Source organism: Arachis stenosperma, chromosome 9 (assembly GCF_014773155.1).
Source record: "Arachis stenosperma cultivar V10309 chromosome 9, arast.V10309.gnm1.PFL2, whole genome shotgun sequence".
NCBI lineage: Eukaryota > Viridiplantae > Streptophyta > Magnoliopsida > Fabales > Fabaceae > Arachis > Arachis stenosperma.
In genome coordinates, this window is record NC_080385.1 from 66,012,442 (window position 1) to 66,031,330 (window position 18,889).

General features: G+C 39.7%; 1 non-coding gene across 1 annotated transcript; it reads left to right on the forward strand.

The window, feature by feature from the left end:
- The first annotated feature begins 15,877 nt into the window (after positions 1-15,877).
- LOC130953794 (small nucleolar RNA R71) lies at positions 15,878-15,985 on the forward strand. Its single transcript, XR_009075955.1, has one exon. It is a non-coding gene; the product is annotated as a small nucleolar RNA R71 (small nucleolar RNA).
- Positions 15,986-18,889: the final 2,904 nt, after the last annotated feature.

Genomic DNA, 18,889 nt, shown 5'->3' on the forward strand with positions numbered 1-18,889 from the left:
TCTTTTGCGTCTGTCACTAACGCCCTGCCCTCAGGAGTTTGAAGCACGTCACAGTCATTCAATCATTGAATACTACTCAGAATACCACAGACAAGGTTAGACCTTCCGGATTCTCTTGAATGCCGCCATCAGTTCTTGCCTATACCACGAAGACTCTGATCTCACGGAATGGCTGGCTCGTTTGTCAGGCGAGCGCTCGGTTGTCAGGCGATCAACCATGCATCGTGTATCAGGAATCCAAGAGATATTCACGTAATCTAAGGTAGAACGGAGGTGGTTGTCAGTCACACGTTCATAGGTGAGAATGATGATGAGTGTCACGGATCATCACATTCATCAAGTTGAAGAACAAGTGATATCTTGGAACAAGAACAAGCGGAATTGAATAGAAGAACAATAGTAATTGCATTAATACTCGAGGTACAGCAGAGCTCCACACCTTAATCTATGGAGTGTAGAAACTCCACCGTTGAAACTACATAAGAACAAGAGTGATCATTGGCTTCGGTCCCAAACAGGGAACCAGAAGAACCAAGATGAAAATACAATAGTAAAACGTCCTATTTATAGGAAACTAGTAGCTTAAGAATTACAAAGATAAGTAAATGACATAAAAATCCACTTCCGGGCCCACTTGGTGTGTGCTTGGGCTGAGCATTGAAGCATTTTCGTGTAGAGACTCTTCTTGGAGTTAAACGCCAGCTTTTATGCCAGTTTGGGCGTTTAACTCCCATTTTGGTGCCAGTTCCGGCGTTTAACGCTGGAAATTCTGAGGGTGACTTTGAACGCCGGTTTGGGCCATCAAATCTTGGGTAAAGTATGGACTATCAAATATTGCTGGAAAGCTGATGAGCGGATAATTTATACGCTTTTTGGCATTGTTTTTAGGTAGTTTTTAGTAAGTTCAAGCTACTTTTAGGGATGTTTTCCTTAGTTTTTATGTTAAATTCACATTTCTGGACTTTACTATGAGTTTGTGTGTTTTTCTGTGATTTCAGGTAAATTCTGACTGAAATTGAGGGACTTGAGCAAAACTCTGAAGAAGGCTGACAAAAGGACTGCTGATGCTATTGGATTCTGACCTCCCTGGACTCGAAATGGATTTTCTGGAGCTACAGAACTCCAATTGGCGCGCTCTCAACGGCGTTGGAAAGTAGACATCCAGGGCTTTCCAGCAATATATAATAGTCCATACTTTATTCGAAGAATGACGACGTAACTTGGCGTTGAACGCCAAGTACATGCTGCTGTCTGGAGTTAAACGCCAGAAAAACGTCATGATCCGGAGTTGAACGCCCAAAACACGTCATAACTCGGAGTTCAACTCCAAGAGAAGCCTCAGCTCGTGGATTGATCAAGCTCAGCCCAAACACACACCAAGTGGGCCCCGGAAGTGGATTTATGCATCAATTACTTACTCATGTAAACCCTAGTAGCTAGTCTAGTATATATAGGACATTTATCTATTGTATTAGACATCTTTTGACCACTTTAAGTCTTTATTCATTCGGTCACTTGATCATGGAGAGGGCTGGCCATTTGGCCATGCCTGAACCTCTTTCACTTATGTATTTTCAACGGTGGAGTTTCTGCACACCATAGATTAAGGGTGTGGAGCTCTGCTGTACCTCAAGTATTAATGAAGTTCTATTTTCTTTTATTCAAATTCTCTCTTATTCTTATTCCAAGATATTCATTCGTACCCAAGAACATGATGAATGTGATGAGTCAGATAACCCTCATTATCATTCTCACTTATGAACGCGCGTGATTGACAACCACTTCCGTTCTACATGCAACAGAGCTTGAATGTGTATCTCTTAGATTCCCCAACAGAATCTTCGTGGTATAAGCTAGATAGATGGCGGCATTTATGAGGATCCGGAAAGTCTCACCTTGTCTGTGGTATTCCGAGTAGGATCCTGGGAATCCGGAACGTCTAACCTTGTCTGTGGTATTCCGAGTAGGATTCCGGTAATGAATGACTGTGACGTACTTCAAACTTGCAAGTGCTGGGCGTTAGTGACAGACACAAAAGAATCAAGGGATTCTATTCCAGTATGAGTAAGAACCAACCAGTGATTAGCCGTACTGTGACAGAGTGCGTGAGCATTAGTTTTCACTGCGAGGATGGGATGTAGCCATCAACCATGGGTGATGCCTCCAGACGATTAGCCGTGCGAGTGACAGCCGCATAGGATCATTTTCCCGAGAGGATTGAAAGTAGCCACCGCTGATGGTGAACCCCTATACAAAGCTTGCCATGGAAAGGAGTAAGAAGGATTGAGTTGAAGCAGTAGGAGAGCAGGCGTCCTTGGGCCATACAGCATCTCCATATACTTATCTGAAATTCCTACCAATGAATCTGCATAAGTATTCTATCCCTTTTATTATATATCATCTATTTTCTTATTATTAATTTTCGAAACCATAAATCAATATTTAATCTGCCTAACTGAGATTTGCAAGGTGACCATAGCTTGCTTCATACCAACAATCTCTGTGGATTCGACCCTTACTCACGTAAGGTTTATTACTTGGACGACCCAGTACACTTGCTGGTTAGTTGAACGGAGTTGTGAATTCAGCTGGTGCCCCTTAGAAGCCTTCATCTCAAAATAATTAGAACATGGATCACAATTTCGTCCACCAAGTTTTTGGCGCCGTTGCCGGGGATTGTTCGAGTATGGACAACTGACGGTTCATCTTGTTGCTCAGATTTGGTAATTTTCTTTTCAAAAATCTTTTTCAAAATTTTTCTTTTAATTTTCGTTTTTCTTCACATTATTTTCGAAAAAAAATTAATAAAAAAAAATTAGAAAATCATAAAGATAAAAAAATTATTTTGTGTTTCTTGTTTGAGTCTTGAGTCAATTTTTAAGTTTGGTGTCAATTGCATGCTTTTAAAATTTTTCTTGCATTTTTTCGAAAAATCCTTGCATTCATAGTGTTCTTCATGATCTTCAAGTTGTTCTTGATAAGTCCTATTGGTTGATCTTGATGATTTCTTGTTTTGTGTCTTTTCTTGTTTTTCATGTGCATCTTTGCATTCATATTTTTCATGCATTAAAAATTTCTAAGTTTGGTGTCCTGCATGTTTTCTTTGCATTAAAAATTTTTCAAATTTATGTTCTTGATGTTCATCATGATCTTCAAAGTGTTCTTGGTGTTCATCTTAACATTCATAGCATTCTTGCATGCATTCATGGTTTTGATCTAAAAATTTCATGCATTAAGTATTTTTGTTGTTTTTCTCTATCATAATTAAAAATTCAAAAATCAAAAAAATATCTTTTCCTTATTTCCCTCCAAATTTTCGAAATTTTGGGTTGACTTGGTCAAAAATTTTCAAAATTAGTTGTTTCTTACAAGTCAAGTCAAAATTTCAATTTTAAAAATATTATCTTTTCAAAATCTTTTTCAAAAATCATATCTTTTTCATTTTTTTTTTCTATTTTTCGAAAATTTCAAAAATCTTTTTCAAATTTTTTTCAAAATCTTTTTCTTATCTTTACATCAAATTTTCGAAAATTAGCTAACAATTAATGTGATTGGTTCAAAAATTTGAAGTTTGTTACTTTCTTGTTAAGAAAGGTTCAATCTTTAAATACTAGAATTTTATCTTGTAGTTTCTTGTTAGTGAAGTAAATAATTTCAAATTTTTTTGAATTAAATCTTTTCTATCTTTTATTTGATCTTTTTCAAAAATTTTATCTTTTTCAAAATTTGATTTCAAAAATATCTTATCTAACTTACTATCTTCTTATCTTTTTTTTCAATTTTGATTTCAAATCTTTTTCAATCAACTAACTAACTTCTTGTTTGTTTCCTATTTTTTTTTAAAACCACCTAACTACTTTTCCCTCTCTAATTTTCGAAAATATCTCATCCCTTTTTCAAACATTCTTTTTAAATTAATTAATTGTTTCATGTTTTAATTTTAATTACAACTTATCTCTAATTTTCGAAAAATACTAACCCCTTTTTCAAAATTATTTTTCGAAATTTCTCTTTTCTTTTCTTCTTCTATTTAATTATTTAATTACTAACACTTCTCTTCACCTCTCTTCATCTAAAAATCCGAATTCTTCTTCATTCTTCTACTCCCTTCTTTTTCTACTAACATAAAGGAATCTCTATACTGTGACATAGAGGATTCCTCTTTCTTTTCTTGTTTTCTTCTCTTTCATATGAGCAGGAACAGGGAAAAAGGCACTCTTGTTGAAATAGATCCAGAATCTGAAAGGACTCTGAAGAGAAAATTAAGAGAAGCTAAATTACAACAATCCAGAAGAAACCTTCTAGAAATTTTCGAACAAGAGAAAGAGATGGCAGCTGAAAATAATAATAATAATGCAAGGAGAATGCTTGGTGACTTCACTAAGCCAACGTCCAAGTTTGATGGAAGAAGCATCTCCATTCCTGCCATTGGAGCCAATAACTTTGAGCTGAAACCTCAGCTAGTTGCCTTAATGCAACAAAACTGCAAGTTTTATGGACTTCCATCTGAAGATCCTTACCAGTTTTTAACTGAGTTCTTGCAGATCTGTGAGACTGTAAAGACGGATGGAGTTGATCCTGAAGTCTACAGACTCATGCTTTTCCCTTTTGCTGTAAGAGACAGAGCTAGAGTATGGTTGGATTCACAACCTAAGGATAGCCTGGACTCATGGGATAAGCTTGTCACTGCATTCTTAGATAAATTCTTTCCTCCTCAAAAGCTGAGCAAGCTGAGAGTGGATGTTCAAACCTTCAAACAAAAAGATGGTGAATCCCTCTATGAAGCTTGGGAAAGATACAAGCAGCTGACCAAAAGATGTCCATCTGACATGTTTTCAGAATGGACCATATTAGATATATTCTATTATGGTCTCTCTGAATTTTTGAAAATGTCATTGGACCATTCTGCAGGTGGATCTATTCACCTGAAGAAAACGCCTGAAGAGGCTCAAGAGCTCATTGACATGGTTGCAAACAACCAGTTCATGTACACTTCTGAGAGGAATTCCGTGAACAATGGGGTGCCTCAGAAGAAAGGAGTTCTTGAAATTGATGCTCTGAATGCCATATTGGCTCAGAAAAATTTGTTGACTCAACAGGTCAACATGATCTCTCAAAATCTGAATGGATTGCAACATGCATCCAACAGTATTAGAGAGGCAGCTTCTGAAGAAGCTTATGATCCTGAGAACCCTGCCATGGCAGAGGTTAATTACATGGGTGAACCTTATGGAAACACCTATAACTCATCATGGAGAAATCATCCAAATTTCTCATGGAAGGATCAACAAAAGCCTCAACAAGGTTTTAGCAATGGTGGACGTACTAGGCTAGGCAATAGCAAGCCATATCCATCATCTTCTCAGCAACAGACAGAGAATTCTGAACAAAACAATTCTAATTTAGCCAATATAGTCTCTGATCTGTCAAAGGCCACTTTCAGTTTCATGAATGAAACAAGATCCTCCATTAGAAATCTGGAGGCACAAGTGGGCCAGCTGAGTAAGAAAGTCATTGAAACTCCTCCCAGTATTCTCCCAAGCAATACAGAAGAGAATCCAAAAGGAGAGTGCAAAGCCATTGACATAGTCAAAGTGGCCGAATGCACTAGGGAGGAGGAGGACAAAAATCCTAGTGAGGAAGACCTCCTGGGACGTTCCTCAAGCAAGAAGGAGTTTCCTATTAAGGATCCTGAGGAATCTGAGGCTCATCTAGAGCCCATAGAGATTCCCTTTAAATCTCCTTCTGCCATTCATGAGCTCTGAAGAATATTCATCCTCTGAAGAGAATGAAGATGTGACTGGAGAGCAAGTTGCTCAATACTTAGGAGCTATCATGAAGCTGAATGCCAAGCTGTTTGGTAATGAGACTTGGGAAAGTGAACCTCCCTTGCTCATTAGTGAACTAGATACTTGGATTCAGAGAACTCTACCTCAAAAGAAACAAGATCCTGGCAAGTTTCTAATACCTTGTACCATAGGCACCATGAGCTTTGAAAAAGCTCTATGTGATCTTGGGTCAGGGATAAATCTTATGCCACTCTCTGTAATGGAGAAGCTAGGGATCATTGAGGTACAACCTGTCGTGTTCTCATTACAATTGGCGGATAAGTCCATAAGACAAGCTTATGGAATAGTGGAGGACGTGCTAGTAAGGGTTGAAGGCCTTTACATCCCTACTGATTTCATAATCCTAGACACTAGGAAGGAAGATGATGAATGCATCATCCTAGGAAGACCTTTCCTAGCCACAGCAGGAGCTGTGATAGATGTCAACAGAGGTGAGTTAGTCCTTCAATTGAATGGGGACTACCTTGTGTTTCAGGCACATGGCCATCCCTCTGTGACAAAAGAGAGTAAGCATGAAGAGCTTCTCTCAGTTCAGAGTCAAGAAGAGCCCACACAGTCAAACTCTAAGTTTGGTGTTGTGAGGCCACAACCAAACTCTAAGTTTGGTGTTCAAACCCCATATCCAAACTCTAAGTTTGGTGTTGGGACTACACACTAAATTGACCTGATCACCATGTGGCTCCATGAGAGCCACTGTCAAGCTATTGACATTAAAGAAGCGCTTGTTGGGAGGCAACCCAATTTTATTTATCTAATTTTATTTTATTTTATTTCCTTGTTATTTTTGTGTTTAATTAGGTACATGATCATGAGGAGTCAAGAAAAAAATCAAAAAAATTAAAAAACAGAGTCAAAAACAGAAGAAAAAAAAATTTTTCACCCTGGAGGCAGCGCAGACTGGCGTTCAACGCCAGTAAGGTGCATCTGGCCGGCGTTCAACGCCAAAACAGAGCACCATTCTGGCACTGAACGCCCAAAACAAGCAACAACCTGGCGTTAAACGCCAGGATGGTGCACAGAGAGGACAAACTGGCGCTGAACGCCAGGAACAAGCATGAAACTGGCGTTCAACGCCAGAAACATGCATTACATGGGCGTTGAACGCCCAGAACATGCACCAATGGGCGTTTAAACGCCAGAATGATGCATGAAGGCATTTTACATGCCTATATGGTGAAGGAATGGTATTTGTTTTCACCTCAGGATCTGTGGACCCCACAGGATCCTTACCTCAGGATCTGTGGACCCCACAGGATCCCCACCTACCATATTCCCACCTTACCTTTTAATCCTAATCACACTCTCCTAATCCAAATCTCATTTCACCCTTCCCCATATCACACTTCCCAAAAACCTTCACCAATCACCTCAAGTCCTCTTCCCAATTACCCCATTCACCATTCACATCAACCTCCTCTTCCCCATAAACCCCACCTACCCTCATAAAATTCAAATTCAATTTCCACCCATTCCCACCCAAAATGGCCGAACTCCCACCCTCCCTCTCCCTATAAATAACCTTCCATTCTTCTTCATTTTCACACAACACAAACCCCTTCTTCTCCCATATAGCCGAACCTGCTCTCTCCCTCTCTACCATATTCTCTTCTTCTTCTTCTACTTTTCTTTTCTTTCTTGCTCGAGGACGAGCAAATTTTAAGTTTGGTGTGGTAAAAGCATAAGCTTTTTTTGTTTTTTTTTCCATTACCAATGGCACCTAAGGCCGGAGTTTCCTCAAGAAAAGGGAAAGGGAAAGCAAAAGCTTCCACCTCCGAGTCATGGGAGATGGAAAGATTCATCTCCAAGAGCCATCAAGACCACTTCTATGATGTTGTGGCAAAGAAGAAGGTGATCCCTGAGGTCCCTTTCAAGCTCAAGAAGAATGAGTATCCGGAGATCCGACATGAAGTTCAAAGAAGAGGTTGGGAAGTCATAACCAACCCCATGCAACAAGTTGGAATATTGATGGTTCAAGAGTTCTATGCCAATGCATGGATCACTAGGAACCATGACCAAGGTATGAACCCAAGTCCAAAGAATTATCTCACAATGGTTAGGGGGAAATACTTGGATTTCAGTCCGGAAAATGTGAGGTTGGCGTTTCACTTACCCATGATGCAAGGTGATGAACGCCCCTACACAAGAAGGGTCAACTTTAATCAAAGGTTGGACCAAGTCCTAATGGACATTTGTGTGGAAGGCGCCCAATGGAGAATAGACTCCAAAGGCAAGCCAGTCCAACTAAGAAGACTGGACCTCAAGCCTGTAGCTAGAGGATGGTTGGAGTTCATCCAAAGATCCATCATCCCTACAAGCAACCGATCTGAAGTTACTGTGGATCGGGCCATCATGATTCATAGCATCATGATTGGAGAGGAAGTAGAAGTTCATGAAGTCATCTCCAATGAACTCTACAAAATAGCCGACAAGCCTTCACACATGGCACGGCTAGCCTTCCCCCACCTTATATGCCATCTATGTTACTCAGCTGGAGTCATCATAGATGGAGATGTCTCCATTGAAGAAGACAAACCTATCACCAAGAAAAGGATGGAGCAAACAAGAGAAGTTCCTCACGGCCTTCAAGAAGAACATGAGGAAGTTCATCATCAACAAATGCCTCAAGGAATGCACTTTCCTCCCAACAACTATTGGGAGTAACTCAACACCTCCTTAGAAGATTTGAGCCATAATGTTGAACAACTAAGGGTGGAACATCATGAACACTCCATCATTCTCCAAGAAATAAGAGAAGATCAAAGAGTAATGAGGGAGGAGCAACAAAGGCAAGGAAGGGACATAGAAGAGCTTAAGAACATCATTGGTCCTTCAAGAAGAAGACGCCACTAAAGGTGGATTCATTCCTTGTTCTTTATTTCTTTCTGTTTTCGGTTTTAATTATTGTGTTTATCTATGTTTTGTGTCTCTACTTCATGATCATTAGTGTGTAACCATGCCTTAAAGCTATAAATAAAATCCATTAGTCCTTCACCTCTCTTAAAAGAAAAATGTTTTAATTCAAAAGAACAAGAAGTACATAAATTTCGAATTTATTATTGAATTTAATTTAATTATATTGATGTGGTGACAATACTTTTTGTTTTCTGAATGAATGATTGAACAGTGCATATGTCTTTTGATATTGTTGTTTATGAGTGTTAAAATTGTTGGCTCTTGAAAGAATGATGAACAAAGAGAAATGTTATTGATGATCTAAAAAATAATGAAATTGATTCTTGAAGCAAGAAAAAGCAGTAAAAAAAATGGCTAAAAAGAGTATATAGAAAAAGAAGGAGCAGTAGAAAAAGCCAATAGCCCTTAAAACCAAAAGGCAAGGGTAAAAAGGATCCAAGGCTTTGAGCATCAATGGATAGGAGGGCCCAAGGAAATTAAAATCCAGGCCTAAGCGGCTAAATCAAGCTGTCCCTAACCATGTGCTTGTGTCATGAAGGTCCAAGTAAAAAGCTTGAGACTGAGTGGTTAAAGTCGTGATCCAAAGCAAAAGAGTGTGCTTAAGAGCTCTGGACACCACTAACTTGGGACTTTAGCAAAGCTAAGTCACAATCTAAAAAGGTTCACCCAGTTATGTGTCTGTGGCATTTATGTATTCGGTGGTAATACTGGAAAACAAAGTGCTTAGGGCCACGGCCAAGACTCATAAGTAGCTGTGTTCAAGAATCAACATGCTTAACTAAGAAAGTCAATAACACTATCCCAAATTCTAAGTTCTCCAGAGACGCCAATCCCTCTAAACTACAAAGGAAAAAGTGAGATGCCAAAACTGTTCAGAAGCAAAAAGCTACAAGTCCCGCTCATCTAATTCTAATTAATATTCATTGATATTCTGGAATTTATAGTATATTCTCTTCTTTTTATCCTATTTGATTTTCAGTTGCTTGGGGACAAGCAACAATTTAAGTTTGGTGTTGTGATGAGCGGATAATTTATACGCTTTTTGGCATTGTTTTTAGGTAGTTTTTAGTAAGTTCAAGCTACTTTTAGGGATGTTTTCCTTAGTTTTTATGTTAAATTCACATTTCTGGACTTTACTATGAGTTTGTGTGTTTTTTAGTGATTTTAGGTAAATTCTGACTGAAATTGAGGGACTTGAGCAAAACTCTGAAGAAGGCTGACAAAAGGACTGCTGATGCTGTTGGATTCTGACCTCCCTGGACTCGAAATGGATTTTCTGGAGCTATAGAACTCCAATTGGCGCGATCTCAATGGCGTTGGAAAGTAAACATCCAGGGCTTTCCAGCAATATATAATAGTACATACTTTATTCGAAGAATGACGACGTAACTTGGCGTTGAACGCCAAGTACATGCTGCTGTCTGGAGTTAAACGCCAGAAAAACGTCATGATCCGGAGTTGAACGCCCAAAACACATCATAACTCGGAGTTCAACTCCAAGAGAAGCCTCAGCTCGTGGATTGATCAAGCTCAGCCCAAACACACACCAAGTGGGCCCCGGAAGTGGATTTATGCATCAATTACTTACTCATGTAAACCCTAGTAGCTAGTCTAGTATATATAGGACATTTATCTATTGTATTAGACATCTTTTGACCACTTAAGTCTTTATTCATTCGGTCACTTGATCATGGAGAGGCTGGCCATTCGGCCATGCCTGAACCTCTTTCACTTATGTATTTTCAACGGTGGAGTTTCTGCACACCATAGATTAAGGGTGTGGAGCTCTGCTGTACCTCAAGTATTAATGAAGTTCTATTTTTTTTATTCAAATTCTCTCTTATTCTTATTCCAAGATATTCATTACCCAAGAACATGATGAATGTGATGAGTCAGATAACCCTCATTATCATTCTCACTTATGAACGCGTGATTGACAAACCACTTCCGTTCTACATGCAACAGAGCTGAATGTGTATCTCTTAGATTCCCCAACAGAATCTTCGTGGTATAAGCTAGATAGATGGCGGCATTTATGAGGATCCGAAAAGTCTCACCTTGTCTGTGGTATTCTGAGTAGGATCCTGGGAATCCGGAAAGTCTAACCTTGTCTGTGGTATTCCGAGTAGGATTCCGGTAATGAATGACTGTGACGTACTTCAAACTTGCAAGCTGGGCGTTAGTGACAGACACAAAAGAATCAAGGGATTCTATTCCAGTATGAGTAAGAACCAACCAGTGATTAGCCGTACTGTGACAGAGTGCGTGAGCATTAGTTTTCACTGCGAGGATGGGATGTAGCCATCAACCATGGGTGATGCCTCCAGACGATTAGCCGTGCGAGTGACAGCCGCATAGGATCATTTTCCCGAGAGGATTGAAAGTAGCCACCGCTGATGGTGAACCCCTATACAAAGCTTGCCATGGAAAGGAGTAAGAAGGATTGAGTTGAAGCAGTAGGAGAGCAGGCGTCCTTGGGCCATACAGCATCTCCATATACTTATCTGAAATTCCTACCAATGAATCTGCATAAGTATTCTATCCCTTTTATTATATATCATCTATTTATTATTAATTTTCGAACCATAATCAATATTTAATCTGCCTAACTGAGATTTGCAAGGTGACCATAGCTTGCTTCATACCAACAATCTCTGTGGATTCGACCCTTACTCACGTAAGGTTTATTACTTGGACGACCCAGTACACTTGCTGGTTAGTTGAACGGAGTTGTGAATTCAGCTGGTGCCCCTTAGAAGCCTTCATCTCAAAATAATTAGAACATGGATCACAATTTCGTCCACCAAAAGCCCAGGATGTCTACTTTCCAACGCCGTTGAGAGCGCGCCAATTGGGCTTCTATAGCTCCAGAAAATCCACTTCGAGTGCAGGGAGGTCAGAATCCAACAGCATCTGCAGTCCTTTTCAGTCTCTGAATCAGATTTTTGCTCAGATCCCTCAATTTCAGCCAGAAAATACCTGAAATCACAGAAAAAACTCATAGTAAAGTCCAGAAAAGAATTTTAACTAAAACTAATAAAAATATACTAAAAACTCAACTAAATATACCAAAAATATACTAAAAACAATGCCAAAAAGCGTACAAATTATCCGCTCAACACAACACCAAACTTAAGTTGTTGCTTGTCCCCAAGCAACTGAAAATCAAATAAGATAAAAAGAAGAGAATATACTATAGACTCCAAATCATCAATGAAACTTAGCTCCAAATTAGATGAGCGGAACTAGTAGCTTTTTGCCTCTGAACAGTTTTGGCATCTCACTTTATCCTTTGAAATTCAGAATGATTGGCTTTTTTAGGAACTCAGAATCCAGATAGTGTTATTGATTCTCCTAGTTAAGTATGATGATTCTTGAACACAGCCACTTATTGAGTCTTGGCCGTGGCCCAAAGCACTCTGTTTTCCAGTATTACCACTGGATACATACATGCCACAGACACATAATTGGGTGAACCTTTTCAGATTGTGACTCAGCTTTGCTAGAGTCCCCAATTAGAGGTGTCTAGGGTTCTTAAGCACACTCTTTTTGCCTTGGATCACAACTTCATTTCTTTCTTTTTTCTTTCTTTTTCTCTTTCTTTTTTTTCGTCTCTTTTTTTTTGTATTCACTGCTTTTTCTTGCTTCAAGAATCATTTTTATGATTTTTCAGATCCTCAGTAACATGTCTCCTTTTTCATCATTCTTTCAAGAGCCAACAATTTTAACATTCATGAACAACAAATTCAAAAGACATATGCACTGTTTAAGCATACATTCAGAAAACAAAAAGTATTGTCACCACATCAAACTAATTAAGCTAGTTTTAAAGATGAATTCGAAATCCTGTACTTCTTGTTCTTTTGTGATAAAAATAGTTTTCATTTAAGAGAGGTGATGGATTCATAGGACATTCATAACTTTAAGGCATAGACACTAAGACACTAATGATCATAAGACACAAACATGGACAAACATAAGCATAAATTTTCGAAAAACAGAAAATAAAGAACAAGGAGATTAAAGAACGGGTCCACCTCAGTGATGGCGGCTTGTTCTTCCTCTTGAAGGTCTTCTGGAGTGCTTGAGCTCCTCAATGTCTCTTCCTTGTCTTTGTTGCTCCTCTCTCATGATTCTTTGATCTTCTCTAATTTCATGGAGGAGAATGGAGTGTTCTTGGTGCTCCATCCTTAGTTGTCCCATGTTGGAACTCAGTTCTCCTAGGGAGATGTTTAGTTGCTCCCAATAGTCTTGTGGAGGAAAGTGCATCCCTTGAGGCATCTCAGGGATCTCATGATGAGAGGGGTCTCTTGTTTGCTCCATCCTTTTCTTAGTGATGGGCTTGAGGTCATGCCTTCTCAATTGAACTGGCTTCCCTCTTGAGTTTCTCTTCCATTGAGTGCCCTTTTCATAAATGTCTGTGAGGACTTGGTCCAACCTTTGATCAAAGTTGACCCTTTTTGAGTTTGAAAGGGACCTCAGGGATCACCTTCTTTTTGGCCACGACTTCATAGAAGTGGTCTTGATGCACCCTTGAGATGAATCTCTCCATCTTCCATGACTCGGAGGTGAAAGCTTTTGCCTTACCTTTCCTCTTTCTAGAGGTTACTACGGCCTTGGATGCCATAAATGGTTATGGAAAAACAAAAAGCAATGCTTTTTCCACACCAAATTTAAAAGGTTTGCTCGTCCTCGAGCAAAAGTAGAAAGAAGAGAGTAGAAGAAGAAGAAATAGAGGAGATGGAGGTGGCTTTGTGGTTCGGCTAAAAAGGGGAGAAGTAGTGTTTAGGGTGTGTGAAAATGAAGGAGTGAAGATGGGTTTTTATAGGGGTGAAGAGAGGGGTAGGGTTCGGCCCTTATGGGTTTGGGTGGGAAAGTGGTTTGAATTTTGAATGGTGAGGTAGGTGGGGTTTTAGGGGAAGAGTGGGAGAGGTGATTAGTGAATGGGTGAAGAAGAAAGAGGGTGGTGGGGTAGGTGGAGATCCTGTGGGGTCCACAGATCCTGAGGTGTCAAGGAAAATTCAACCCTGCACCAAGTGGCGTGCAAAAATGCACTTTGTGCCAATTCTGGCGTTAAACGCCGGGCTGGTGCCCATTTCTGGCGTTTAACGCCAGCTTCTTGCCCTTTCCTGGCGTTTAACGCCAGTCTGGTGCCCCTTTCTGGCGTTAAACGCCCAGAATGGTGCCAGACTGGGCGTTAAACGCCCATCTGCTAGCCTTACTGGCGTTTAAACGCCAGTAGGTTCTTCCTCCAGGGTGTGCTATTTTTCTTCCTATTTTTCATTCTGTTTTTGCTTTTTCAATTGATTTTGTGACTTCTCATGATCATCAACCAATAGAAAACATAAAATAACAAAGGAAAATAGATAAAATATAACATTGGGTTGCCTCCCAACAAGCGCTTCTTTAATGTCAGTAGCTTGACAGAGAGCTCTCATGGAGCCTCACATTTTCTCAGAGCAATGTTGGAACCTCCCAACACCAAACTTAGAGTTTGAATGTGGGGGTTCAACACCAAACTTAGAGTTTGGTTGTGGCCTCCCAACACCAAACTTAGAGTTTGACTGTGGGGGCTCTGTTTGACTCTGATTTGAGAGAAGCTCTTCATGCTTCCTCTCCATGGTGACAGAGGGATAACTTGAGCCTTAAACACAAAGGATCTTCATTCACTTGAATGATCAGTTCACCTCCATCACATCAATCACTCCTTTGCTGTGGCTAAGGGTCTGCCAAGGATGATAGATTTCCATGCACTTCCAGTCTCTAGGACTATGAAATCAGCAGGATGTAATGGTCTCAATTTTACCAGAACATCCTCTACAAGTCCATAGGCTTGTTTCTTTGAATTGTCTGCCATCTCTAGTGAGATTCTTGCAGCTTGCACCTCAAAGATCCCTAGCTTCTCCATTACAGAGAGAGGCATGAGGTTTACACTTGACCCTAAGTCACACAGAGCCTTCTTGAAGGTCATGGTGCTATGGTACAAGGCATGGAGAACTTCCCAGGGTCCTGCTCTTTTGAGGTAATTTCTGCCTAGACAAGTCATCCAATTCTTTGGTGAGCAAAGGGGTTCATCCTCCCAAGTCTCATTTCCAAATAACTTGTCATTTAGCTTCATGATTGCTCCAAGGTATTTAGCAACTTGCTCTTCAGTGACATACTCATCCTTCAGAGGAAGAATACTCATCAGAGCTCATGAAAGGAAGAAGTAAGTCCAATGGAATCTCTATGGTCTCATTTTGAGCCTCAGATTCCCATGGTTCCTCATTGGGGAACTCAGTGGAGGTTAGTGGATGCCCATTGAGGTCTTCCTCAGTGGCGTTCACTTCCTCTCCTTCCTCTCCAAATTCGGCCATGTTGATGGCCTTGCACTCTCCTTTTGGATTTTCTTCTGTATTGCTTGGGAGAGTACTAGAAGGGAGTTCAGTAATTTTCTTGCTCAGCTGTCCCACTTGTGCCTTCAAATTCCTGATGGAGGACCTTGTTTCAGTCATGAAACTTTGAGTGGTTTTGATTAGATCAGAGACCATAGTTGCTAAGTCAGAGGGGTTCTGCTTAGAATTCTCTGTCTGTTGCTGAGAAGATGATGGAAAAGGCTTGCCATTGCTAAACCTGTTTCTTCCACCATTATTGTTGTTGAAACCTTGTTGAGGTCTCTGTTGATCCTTCCATGAGAAATTTGGATGATTTCTCCATGAAGAATTATAGGTGTTTCCATAGGGTTCTCCCAGGTAATTCACCTCTTCCATTAAAGGGTTCTTAGGATCATAAGCTTCTTCTTCAGATGAAGCATCCTTAGTACTGCTTGGTGCATTTTGCATTCCAGACAGACTTTGATAAATCAAATTGACTTGCTGAGTCAATATTTTGTTCTGAGCCAATATGGCATTCAGAGTATCAATCTCAAGAACTCATTTCTTCTGATTTGTCCCATTGTTCATAGGATTCCTTTCAGAAGTGTACATGAATTGGTTATTTGCAACCATTTCAATTAGTTCTTGAGCTTTTGTAGGCGTCTTCTTCAGATGAAGAGATCCTCCAGCAGAGCTATCCAAAGACATCTTGGATAGTTCAGAGAGACCATCATAGAAAATACCTATGATGCTCCATTTAGAAAGCATGTCAGAAGGACATTTTATGATCAATTGTTTGTATCTTTCCCAAGCTTCATAGAGGGATTCTCCATCCTTCTGTCTGAAGGTTTGGACTTCCACTCTAAGCTTACTCAATTTTTGAGGTGGAAAGAACTTTGCCAAGAAGGCATTGACTAGCTTTTCCCATGAGTCCAGGCTTTTTTTAGGTTGTGAGTCCAACCATGTCCTAGCTCTGTCTCTTACAGCAAAAGGGAATAGCATAAGTCTGTAGACCTCAGGGTCAACCCATTAGTCTTGACAGTGTCACAGATTTGCAAGAATTCAGCTAAGAACTGATGAGGATCTTCCAATGGAAGTCCATGAACTTGCAATTCTGTTGCATTAGAGAAACTAATTGAGCTTGAGCTCAAAGTTTTTGCTCCAATGGCAGGGATAGATGCTTCTCCCATAGAGTCGGGAGTAGGTGCAGTAAAGTCACCCAGCACCTTCCTTGCTTGTTGGCATTTTGTTGTTTTTGGCTGCCATGGTCCTTCTTTTTGAAGATTTCTGTTAGGTCCTCTACAGAGAGTTGTGCCTTAGCTTCTCTTAGCTTTCGCTTCAAGGTCCTTTCAGGTTCGGGTCAGCTTCAACAAGAATGCTTTTGTCTTTGTTCTGCTCATATGAGAGAAAAACAAAAATGTGGAATCCTCTATATCACAGTATAGAGATTCCTGAGGTGTCAGAGGAACAGAAAATTAGAAGGAAGAGGTAGAAGAATTCGAACTTAGTGAGATAGAGTTCGAATTGTGCATTGAGGAGGAGTAGTACTCCATAAATAGAATGTGAGAGAGGGGAAGAGCTTTTTTTGAAAATTAATTAAAAGATTTTAAAAGCATTTTGAAAAACTTAATTTGATTTTCGAAAATCTAGAGTGAGAAAGGGATCAAGTAATTTTTGAAAAAGATTTTGAAATTAGAATCAAAAAGATTTGATTGAAAACTATTTTGAAGAAGATGAGGTTAAGAGATATGATTGTTTTAAAAATATGTGATTGAGAAGATATGATTTGAAAACAATTTAAAAGATTTGATTTTAAAATTAATAACTTGGCTATCAAGAAAAGATGATTCAAACATTAAACCTTTCTCAACAGAAAAGGCAACATACTTGAAATGTTGAATCAAATCATTAATTGATAGCAAGTATCTTTGAAAAAGGAAAGAATTGATTTTGAAAACATTTGATTGAAAAGGTATGATTTGAAAAAGATTTGATTTTGAAAAACTTTGAAAACTTGAAAAAAATTGATTTGAAAACAAAATCCTCCCCTTGTGCCATCCTGGCGTTAAACGCCCAGAATGGTGCACATTCTGGCGTTTAACGCCCAATGCACTACCTTTTGGGCGTTAAACGCCCAACCAGGCACCCTGGCTGGCGTTTAAACGCCAGTCTGTCCTTCTTCACTGGGCGTTTGAACGTCCAGCTTTTTCTGTATAATTCCTCTGTTGCATGTTCTGAATCTTCAGTTCCCTGTACTATTGACTTGAAAATAGAACCAAGATCAAATAAACAATGCATGCAAGACACCAAACTTAAAATTAGACACTAGACTCAAACAAGAAACATAAAATATTTTTGGTTTTTATGATTTTGAAATTTTTTTTTTTGGATTTTTCGAAAATTAAGTGGAAGAAGAAAATAAAGGTATCAAAATTCTTAATGAGAATTCCAGGAATCATGCAATGTTAGTCTAAAGCTTTAGTCTAAAGGAATTAGACATGGATAGCCAAGCTTCAGCAGGACATTGCATTCAAGAGCTAAATTGATGAGAATCAATCAGCTTTGGTGATGATAAGATCATCACCTTGAAACACTAGAATTCATTCTTAAGAACTCTGAAAAATACCTAATCTAAGCAACAAGATGAACCGTCAGTTGTCCATACACGAAACAATCCCCGGCAACGGCGCCAAAAACTTGGTGCACGAAATTGCAATCACACTTTTGCAACCCCGCACAACTAACCAGCAAGTGCACTGGGTCGTCCAAGTAATAAACCTTACGCGAGTAAGGGTCGATCCCACGGAGATTGTTGGTATGAAGCAAGCTATGGTCACCTTGTAAATCTTAGTCAGGCAGACTCAAATGGGTATGGGTGATATATGAATAAAACATAAAGATAAAGATAGAGATACTTATGCAATTCATTGGTGAGAGCTTCAGATAAGCGAATGGAGATGCTTGGTCCCTTCCGTCTCTCTGCTTTCCTACTGTCTTCATCCAATCCTTCTTACTCCTTTCCATGGCAAGCTTATGCAAGGGTTTCACCGTTGTCAGTGGCTACCTCCCATCCTCTCAGTGGAAATGTTCAACGCACCCTGTCACGGCACGGCTATCCATCTGTCGGTTCTCAATCAGGCCGGAATAGAATCCAGTGATTCTTTTGCGTCTGTCACTAACGCCCCGCCCTCAGGAGTTTGAAGCACGTCACAGTCATTCAATCATTGAATCCTACTCAGAATACCACAGACAAGGTTAGACCTTCTGGATTCTCTTGAATGCCGCCATCAGTTCTTGCCTATACCACGAAGACTCTGATCTCACGGAATGGCTGGCTCATTTGTCAGGCGAGCGCTCGGTTGTCAGGCGATCAACCATGCATCGTGTATCAGGAATCCAAGAGATATTCACGTAATCTAAGGTAGAACGGAGGTGGTTGTCAGTCATACGTTCATAGGTGAGAATGATGATGAGTGTCACGGATCATCACATTCATCAAGTTGAAGAACAAGTGATATCTTGGAACAAGAACAAGCGGAATTGAATAGAAGAACAATAGTAATTGCATTAATACTCGAGGTACCGCAGAGCTCCACACCTAATCTATGGTGTGTAGAAACTCCACCGTTGAAACTACATAAGAACAAGAGTGATCATTGGCTTCGGTCCCAAAGAGGGAACCAGAAGAACCAAGATGAAAATACAATAGTAAAAGGTCCTATTTATAGGAAACTAGTAGCTTAAGAATTACAAAGATAAGTAAATGACATAAAA